The following is a 10605-nucleotide window of genomic DNA, read 5'->3' on the forward strand; positions in this document are numbered from 1 at the left end:
TTTAATGTTCCTACACTGGCTCCCTGTTTCTCAGAGAATAAACTTTAAAATACTGTTGCTAGTTTATAAATCACTGAACGGCTTAGCACCACAATATATTAAAGATCAAACTTTTATCAAACTTCCAGACCCCTCAGGTCTTCTGGTTATGCTTTCCCAGAGCCAGAACCAAACGAGAAGCAGCATTCAGCTTCTATGCACCACAAATCTAGAACAAGCTTCCAGAAAACTGCAAAACTGCTGAAACACTGAGTGCCTTTAAATCTAGACTAAAAACCCACCTGTTTAGAGTTGTATTTGAAACATAATCAATTAAGAATTTAATGATGGCACTTGACTTAATGTAATGTTTTGATTGTTGATTCTATGATGCATGACTTTGTGTTTTCATGTTTTTATGATGTAAAGCACTTTGAAATGCCTTGTTGCTGAAATGTGCTATCCAAATATCCAACATTTGATTGATTGATTGATTTAAAGATGTATTGCTCCATAATTTAGAAATGTACGTGAAGTATTTTATAAGCGAAAGAAGAAAAAAAAAGAAGCTGATGCTGACAACAGAAACTACACTCGTATGATTAAATGATCGTTTGAAGTCATGTTTTGTTTGAATTAAAACAAACCAAATTCTTTCTGGTATTTTATCACGATGCTTTATTTCCCAAACAAATTACTGAATGGAAGAAGATGGTTCTCTGACACTGATTTTTACATAAACCAATCTAGGAATATCTCAGACTGACACAAATCAAAGACCCAAATTTAATCCGGAGGATCTTGCAGAGTGTGAAATTTAATAAACGAATAGTGTTATTGCGGCTGAACAGACAAAAAGCACAAAAATAAGCCTTTTTCCCCCCCGACATGCGCCGATTTAGATTAATCTAATGGCTACCGAATGTGTGGGCATGATGTCACAATGAGCTTTTCATTATGAAACTGCAAGAGCAATATTCCTTGTTGTATGTACACAACCTATTCATAATAACAGGATGAATGGCTTGGTGCCACATTAACAGATTGCCCAGCACAGTAGTCGTAATGTAGAATAATACGCTGTCCTTATTATTCAAGTCTGATGGAATTTATTTTTAAAGAAAAAGAAATAAGAATAAGAATACGGCTGCGACAGACTGGCAACTTGTCCAGGGTGTACCACTCTCCTCTCGCCAGAAACGTTCGCTGGAGATAGACGCCGGCACCTTTCCTGACCCCGGTAGGGACAAGGGTGTAAGAAAATGGATGGAATAATAATACAGAGCTACTCGTGGAACTTTTGGTCACAAAATAAAAGAAGCAAAACAGAGAGGATACGGTGAAGCAAAGTTTATCAAACTGTGACAAATGGTGGCCTTCCTGCTGTAAAGGCCAACAAAACCTTCAGGAGTAAAAACATTTTCAGATTCCCTTTATTCCCACTAGGAGTGAGCCTTTATGAGATTCTGACAGAATGGTAACCTTGAACAGAAATATCGCACTCTCATGATGGTACTATAAAACAAAAAACAGAAAAACTAATTCAGAGACTATGATTAAACAGTTGTATTTACTGTTGAGGAAAAAATAGCATATTAATAGAGTTATACAAATGCTTAAAATGATGACTTGAATGTAGATTTTGGTGCATGTGAAAGAGCACAGGTGAGTGAGTTCTGCTGCATTCAAATCAGCCAGAATCATCTTAACAATTAAGGTTGAAATTATTAGACAGTAAATTTGCTGATCAGAGGTCAAAAAATATTTTTTTTCAGTCATGTTTTAAAATGTGAATACAGCATTTATTGTTGATATACATCGTGTTCCAAATTATTATGCAAATTGGATTTAAGTGTCAAAGATTACATTTTTTGTTGTGCTATTAAATTTATAGATGGTATTGTGTGTCAGGGCTCTTTGAATCACTATAATTAATTTCAGAGAGCTGGGTTCATTAGTTTGTCTGGTGAGTTCAATTATAGAAAATCTACTTAAAAAGGATGTTCCACATTATTAAGCAGGCCACAGGTTTCAAGCAATATGGGAAAGAGAAAGGACCTCTGCTGACAAAAATCATCAGATAGTGTAGTGCCGTATGACAAGGTATGGAAACATTAGATATTTAACAAAAACTGAAGCGTTATTGATAGGTTTATTTTAATTCCTATCTAGCAAAGATTCAGACCAAGGCAATTGTCTTTTCTGCAGAAAATGAGGGAAGATCCGAGACGCGACAAATCGCTGTAAAACACTGTCTTGGATCAACTCTGCTAGATCTTTCTCTGCATTTCTCTTTATTGTATAGAAAAAGGAGGTTGGGCTTCTTCACACAGAGAATTGACCAACCGTCTTTACATTCTGGCACCGCCTGTGGACATGCCCTTACAAGGGCATGCAACTGACCACAACTAATCAATTACAGATGGAAGCTGATACCACAGGAATGTCAAAGTCTCTAGCCTCCAGGCAAACATCCTACAAATGGTTAATAGTATTTCACAGAAGAAAAGAAGTCAACTAAACTACACACAAAATAATAATATGAAAACATAACCTTTCAAATAAACTCACAAGTAAATGAACTTAGATAATTATTCTAACAGTTATCGTCGTACTGGGAAGAGATTTGTGGCCGATTCAGAACAAAGATGGGTTTGTACAGATAAAGGCATAATGAGGAAGGTTTCTGTTAGACAAATTCATCGGATTAAGAGAGCAGCTGTTAAAATGTCCTTACAAAGCAGCAAACAGTTAATTGAAGCTGCTGGTGTCTCTGGAACCTCAAGGTGGAGGATCCTCCAGAGGCTTGCGGTGCATGAACCTGCTATTTGGCCCCGTAACCAGAGCTCACAAGCAGAAACGGTCGCAGTGGGCCCAGCCGTACATGAAGATTAATTTTCAAACAGACTTGTTCACTGATAACTGCTGTGCAACTCTGGATGGTCCAGATGGACGCAGTAGTGGATTGGTGGTGGATGGCCACCACGTCCCAACACGGCTGTGACGTCAGCAAGGAGGTGGTGGAGTCATGCTTTGGGCTGAAATCATGGGGAGAGAATCATTGGTCGAACCCTTCAGAGTCCATGAAGTGTGAAAATGACCTCAGCAAAGTATATGGACTTTCTGACTGATCACTTTCTTTCATGGTTCAAAAAGAAGAGCCATATCTTCAGTAGCAAAATCATCTTCATGCATGACAATGCACCATCTCATGCTGCAAGGAATACCACTGTCATTGGCTGCTATGGGCATAAAACGGGAGAAACTCATGGTGTGGTCACCATCCTCCTCTGACCTCTGACCTCAAACCTATTGAGAACCTTTGGAGTTTTGTTCAGTAAAATTTGATATATACTGTAATAGTTCATGACTTGAAAATTATACTGACCATCATTTGCATTGACCATTTAAGAAAATCTGAGAAAATATCACTTGCATAATAATTTGGATCATGATGTAATAAAATCAAACGTGGAAAAATACACAGAGTGTCAGACATAGGAAAAATACAACACTGACTTTTTGTTGATTTCTACCACCGCTATTTTTCTCTACAGTTTTCAAGAAGTCCACTTCGCACTTTGTAGGTGTAAACAAATTACTAACTTGGATTTGTTCTAGTTGGGGGGATTGTCTGGTGGGGGAACACTATCAAACCCAGAAGAACAGTAACTTCAGAAAAAGAAATCTCTTCCTCGCTCACTCTTCTGCATGAATCAGTTCATCTCATCTGATGCTAATGAGAGGAGTAGCCCTATTACTGGGTCTTTATCACTCACATGGACGATGTGAGTGATAATTTCATCAGCTTTTTTAGATTCCTTATTGCTGTGAAGCAGCTGGAGCAAAAAATCTCAACCTGCAAAGATTAACCCAATGACAGATGTTTCAGCTTTTGTCGTAAGTCACATGGCAGCAAGTTTATTAATACTTGACATAGATGTGGGGTTTTTAGAAAACAACTTTAAATCTATGCCCATTTCTATGTACATTCAAAAATGCAGTCAAGAGTGAACAGGAAAACTGAAGTAAGTGCTCAAGAAGGATCCAATGCCTTAAAACTTTCTGCTCAGGATGACATTTTAACCACCATTTATTGAAGCTCTGATAAAAATGTTTTAAATGAATTCCCTTTTACTACTTTTAAATAATTTAACATGAAACATTGAGATTTTTTGACCTCCTCAATGTGTATGTTGGCAAAATAAACTCATGTCCAGTTGTTTATGTGTTAAACGTTTTAGTTATGGCCCTTATTGCGGTAATGTGCATGCTTAGACAAACCGTAGCTGTTTTGCTGCAGCCATTTTCTGACTTATAAAAAGGTCAACATGCACCTTCCTTACTTTATTGGCCTTTTCTCTCGCATTTGCAAGAGTGAATAAGAGAAATGAGTCCTTTAGTGATAGCACATTTATGTCCCAGGAATAGAATAAAGGAAGTCACAGATTACAGATCAGACTCACCACCATTACAAATCGTTTTAATAGAAAAGGAAAAACTGATCCAGCTTCCAACTTGTAAATAAATTAAAGCTACTTTTGATTTTTGGAGAAAAAAAAATGTTTGGTTAAAATGAAAGAAATTCTACAAAATTAAAAACAATCTTCCAAATAAAAAGATTTCAAGACACTGTGAATAACAAACTACGAAACACAAAAAAAATACAGTTAAAGTCATTTTAACAGGAATTGTGTTTTTGTTTTTTTACAAATTATTAACATCAAATTTCTTTCCTAACTGAAATGTCCTCAAAGGTCAGATTTTTAGACTTTTTTCAAATATATTTTCAGTGTGAGATTACAGCTCAGCGATTAAAGGTCAATTTATTTTAGTGACTTTAGCAGGGCCTGATAAATGTAGAATGCTCTTTGCATAGCTTGTTGATTTATGGAAACTCTGTAAAATACACAACCTTGATGAGCTCTGCTTCAGCTTTTCAAACAAGAAGAAAAGGCATCTGTTCGTTGTTACAGAAATATTTTTAGCTGGTAGTCTTAGATGGAACTCTCTTTTTCTCCATCTACTCTAAAACACTGCACACATGAAAGTTGTCAATTGTCTCTCTTTTCTGCCGCTCTCAAAGCAAAAATAATCTTCTCTCTTCGCAGTGCGCATCACAAGCCTCCAAAACTAAGACCAAAATTAGTTAAAGGGATTGTTTTAATCGTGAATAAACAGAAACGAGCATGCACCGAGAAAAAGAAGAAACAAGAGAATAGGGTGTTTGCTTTAATGCGGTTTGGAGCTGCAGGATGAAGCTCCATTGTTGTCGGTGTGTACGCAGAGAACAGCTATCCTGCACACCTGTACTCTGCTGTCTTCGATTTGCAGACACAGAGGGAGAGCATCTCATTTCAGACAATAAGTATCCAGCTGCAGAGACAAACAGATACCAGACAGCAACCAGGAATAATTAGACAGTTCTATGCCAGGCATAAAATGAATATTTTGGTATGTTTGAAGAGCCTTTGGGTGATGTGCGTACGAGTACTTGCAGTGCAGATCGCCTCAATATGGAAAGTCAGGTGAGGCCATGAATAAGACCATTGTTTAATGCACAAACAATGTTGTGTAAAAGCATTCAATTTCTTTGAAGTGCAAGAAGTTTATGATTTTGCACTTCCTGTTCTAACATCCCCATTCTGAACAGCAGAGTTAGCTAAAAGAACCTGGTTGAGTTTCTAAACTGAAGGCGTCCCAACGACCATCAGCTACACACAGACATTTCACACGTCAACCCGCAGACTTAAGGAAATTACCCCATAATGCAGAAGATTAGCATTTATTATGAGAATTAATCTATTTCAATAGAGAATATTACAGAGGTAGACATGTTAACGCCTCACAGGTCTGTTTCTCAGCACTGGAAAACAGACCTGTCAAATACAGGAAACCACAAAGTCTCCTGTATTTGACGATGAGACAGTGAGTTTTTTCATGTTTTTCTGATAATAGCAGAGCTACAGACGGCTGGTGTTTATATTCAATGGGCAAGAAGTGAAGAGCACTGGGGTCAGTTTACCGGGCCACACATCGGACAGAAATCTATGCGTGCTTATAGCTGCACATTTTAATGGTTCAAACAAGAAATATACCTCAATATGCTTTAATACGCACAGGAGAAACCACCTTGGCACTGCCACATCTAAGTGGAGCTAGCATCTAAGCTTGCCGTAACAAGCAATTAAGCATTTAATCGCGTGATAAATTAAGATGAGCTCGCTAATTTTCATTCTGATGATTATTTTTTGAAGAGCAATTTTGCTTGCAGAGACATCATAATCCATTTCATTTATGGTTTGTAAGTGGTTTTTATTTCCATTTTGTTCATTGTTTTGGACAGCTGTGTTTTATTTTGTACATTTAAAATGTTTAAAGTGTTCTTTTTAAAATTAAAGTTTATTAGTCTTGAGAGAATGAACTTGAATTATTATCCCATTATCATTATATTACTTGAAAATGGCTTCAATACAACAACATTAACAAAATAATTACTGGGACAATTTAGCATCTTGCAAAATTTCTTATTGTGACAAATTTTACTACTAGGCCGACTAACATCTACGGTCTGCTCTTTGGGTTAAACCCAACCAGAGCCAAGAAAAATTAATGGTGCTCCTGGATTGACTGCTTTGTAAATGCCACCTCATAATTATTTTGGCTTCCCACATTTTCTTTGGAATATTTTAGAAAAGCTGTATGAGAAAATTTGGAATTGTGTTCCACTGAAAAATCTGCCAATATGATTCTGCAAAAAGGCAAAGGTCCACTCTATATATCAGCAACAATCAGTAAAATAAAATAAAATTAAGTATCAAAATCCATGATGAGTTTAGGCAATGGCAATTAAGTAAGAATGCTTTTTGTTGCACTTTTCTAAAATCACACTGTGAGTCTGATGTTGGAAACAATCAGTTTCACCATATAAGGGCCGTGATATTACCAATCAACTTTGATAACAAAGGTGGAAGTAGTGGAGGGTGACATTTTAGAAAAAAATATACAGATTTAAACTCCTGCTCCTCTCTCATTTTAGACAAGAAAATAACAATAATCTGGCATTTCAGAGTATTTTGAATATTATAGAGGTAAAAAAAAAATTAATGTATATATATGTGTGTATATATATGTATAGGTGTGTGTGTGTAAAAATAAGCAAAGTAACCACTCGATGTTTTTGTTCCTGATTAAATGGAAGAAAACGTGCACAAAAACAACCTGCCCATGCAGCTTACAGTCCGAACGAACACATAAGATGAGACTGCACAATTTCGTTTCACAGTTCTGACAACATTGCAACTGGGGTTCGTCATGCTGCATCAAGGGGGCAACAATCAGCTTCTCCTTAAGTTCCACAGAAGTATTCAGGCAGGCCTGATTTCATTATGGGCTATGAATGAAGTCACTTTCTCCAGCAGAAAACCCCATAATGATTCATTGTCGTCGTACAGAGTAGCGGCAGCCACTAACTGGAAAACAGTGAACTGTCCTGCTTTTGTCAATAACGCCTTCCTTTGACTAAGCCATTTGTCTCAATGAGCCAAAAGCGCTTAAATCAACCGCCGTGATTCCGAATAAGGAGATCCAGCGAAGTACGGAAGGCAAAAAACGCGTTTTCTGCATCAAAATCATTTGAAAACCCGATCCGGCGGTGGTGTTTATTTGTCATCAGCCGAACATCGAGCATGCACATCGTCTGTGGATGTTGTTCCGAGTCCCGGAACAAACAAAGCGCTCCGGAGCACCAAAAAACATATCTGAACATGCAGATCTGCACGGAAACCGAAAGGAGAGCGAACAAAGCCTCACCTAAACGCCGCCTCGTTGCTGTCTGGATTCTGCTGGCCGCCGCCTCATTATTCCGCTCCCGTACGCCTTGTTGCACAGCGAGCATGCGGCTCGGCTTGGCTCGCCTCTGCCCTCCCTCCGTTCACTGAGCTGATATCCACTACAACTCCGAGCCGAGCGGCTGTGTTGTCTGTCACATTGTTGCTGTCCTTTTTCTCTCTCTCGCATCCATATCCGATTTTTTCTTAAAGAGGCGGAGCCAGAGAGAGACATTTTTGTTTCCTGCCAAGCACCGAGGTAGCTTCGTATGAAGGGGAGGGAAGGAAAGAAAACATTTTTTTAAAAAAAAAGGATGGTCAGTAAAATATCTGTCACCCTGCAAATGCAAAAAAAAAAAAAAAATGATGGAAGCTGGCAAATATTTCAGATTTGAAATTCCTTCTGGTTCAAACCAGATTCCTTCTGGTTTGTTTTGCTCACAGAATATATATATTTTTAGCTAATATTGTTTTAGCATAATTGAAATATGTCACATTAAAACATAAACAATTTGTTGAGCAAATTTAATCGCACCTCAATATCCTGAGACATTATTTATTTCCGTGATTAAATTTTACGAGTGGTACTTTTCTGTCAATCATTTTAATGATTTTCACTTCTAGCTCAAAAGTCAGTTCTGAAAGTTTGAAGTCTGTGTTATATTATGTCGTGTACACTTCCGTGGGAAGGCAAACATTTAACATCGCCAACCATAAGGCAACAAAGCGTCACGATTGCAATGCAACCATAGCAATGAAAGTTAGGTGGAAGAAAAAAGTGTTACGGGCAAAGTTTCACAAGCAAGCTGAAGCTTATAAACTACTGATTTCACTTGTTGGATCTATTTGACAGCATGTCCTTATATTGTGAAGTATGCATCATAAGTAATTTCTTCAAAATTTATTTCATATGAATTATTGAACAATGCAGTGTAGCATTGAGGATATCAGTGTGTGACTCGGCTGAGGTGTTTAGCAGGCCCAGATTGCTCTCATAGTTTCCTGCTGCTCACATGCATAACTGGTTGTGTTATCTCTCATCTAGGTCTTGTTAATAGACAGTGGGTCTCCTTTGGGGCTTTGGTCAGACCAGGTTTGTTCAGTCAAGCACAGTGATACAATGATCATTAAAGCAGATACAGTGTGGGCAAGTATATTTGGGTTTTTATTAGCTTTAAGTCATAAATGTAAAAATGTACAGAAATAAATGGTTGAACAATATCACTTTGTGTGTAATTGAGCTATAGTAGTTTCTCATTTTGAATTGAATTACTGAAATTAATTAAATGTTTGATAATATTCTAATGTACTGAGAGTTGTCTTTATGTAAACATCCTCATTACACAGGATCGTGACGTGGGATTTATTTCCCAGGAGATTTGTCTTGCTCATAACCAATCGCTTTGTCAAATATTATCCTAACTTAATTGGCAAACGTCAGCACCATTCTTTCGTCTGTAGAGCAAACAGATTGTTGAACATACAAAGTGCTGCACCTTTCCTACCGTGCTCTTTAGCATGCAAGAAAATTCAATGTAAAAGTTTTGTTTTCTATCTAAGAGACTCCAAGACTTGCTTTTATGATACTTTTAAGGGACTATCTGGAGAACCCAAAGAACCAGCAACGAGACCTTGGGGCCAAGGGCGTAAATCCCATCTCATTATTGGGGGGGACCATAAACAGGAACATTTCTTCAGACCAATTTTGGGAGGGGTTGGCAAAGTTACAGTGAAATGTAACGTAAAATGTGGTTTAGAAAGTTTTTAAACCACATTTAAGCTGCAGGACCAAAAATGACTAGTAATGCATATCAAACATGTGTTTTTCTCAGTAAGCAACCTATTGAGAAATAAAACTAAAATTCAAATGTTGCTTCTTTATGAGTTTTGTTCAGACTCACTGATCCAATCTCTGCTACACCTTTACAAAAATGTAAGGTTCTAAATAAAAAATCTTTAATGAATAACTCCTCTTAATAAAATTCCTCATAAACATTTATCTATTGAAATGGCTTCTGATACAAGTTATGGGTAATTTAAATTATAACTTGTTAAGTTGCTTTATTTTTAAACTTTTTTTAGTTTTGTCATGTGCTGGGTGACAGAGAACCAACAGGTAGATAGAAATGAATATCTGGGGAGTATCATAACTTAAACGTAACATTTAAAGCACCGGGTTTATATAGAAAAATATTCAGATTTTATTTTGTGGTTTTAAAGGCTCTACATTGAAGATAGTGAGAAATAAAAGCACGGCTTTCTTTATTTCTATCTGTTCTCTCTTCTGTTCTCGGCTCCCTGGGTCCACTTGCTCAGCCTCTCCCTCCCGTTTCAAGCTCTTCTAATTAAAACTTAAAGTGTTAAATATGTATGAGATGTTTGCTACCTTCGACAAAAAAAGCTTAAGTCTATGAAAGCAGTGTAGCAGTTTTGCAAATGAGGCAGCTTATCATAACTGAGCCAAGGTAATGAAACAACAAACTGCAATCTGATCTTTATTGTTAATGTGTTTCTTCTTATTGAGCAGTGAAACTCAATAAAAGGTTTACGTGTCTTTTGCTTTAAGTATTTACTTACTGGTAGTGATGGGTCCAGCAACACCGATGCGTCGGCGCATGCGTCAAGCCCATAAACAAAACCCCGTGTCGGTGCGCGTATTACTTTCAGCGAGGCACGTGACCGATACAGGAACTGTTTGGAAATGACACCGAAGCCAAACTGTGTTTATAAGGACGCAAATCTGTCAACGCGATGCATTTGCCAAAATAATTCTTGATCTTTTACTGTACAGCGTCAA

The 10605-nt window shown here is 37.4% G+C and overlaps 1 protein-coding gene across 1 annotated transcript in view; it reads right to left on the reverse strand.

The window, feature by feature from the left end:
* st6gal2a (ST6 beta-galactosamide alpha-2,6-sialyltranferase 2a) overlaps positions 1–8012 on the reverse strand; it is a 52025-nt gene extending 44013 nt beyond the window's left edge. Inside the window, exon 1 of the mRNA XM_028023877.1 lies at positions 7792–8012. The gene's annotated coding sequence lies outside the window, so the exon portion shown is untranslated. The remainder of the gene's footprint in view (positions 1–7791) is intronic.
* Between the last annotated feature and the right edge of the window lie 2593 nt (positions 8013–10605).

Source organism: Xiphophorus couchianus, chromosome 7 (assembly GCF_001444195.1).
Source record: "Xiphophorus couchianus chromosome 7, X_couchianus-1.0, whole genome shotgun sequence".
Classification (NCBI taxonomy): Eukaryota; Metazoa; Chordata; class Actinopteri; order Cyprinodontiformes; family Poeciliidae; genus Xiphophorus; species Xiphophorus couchianus.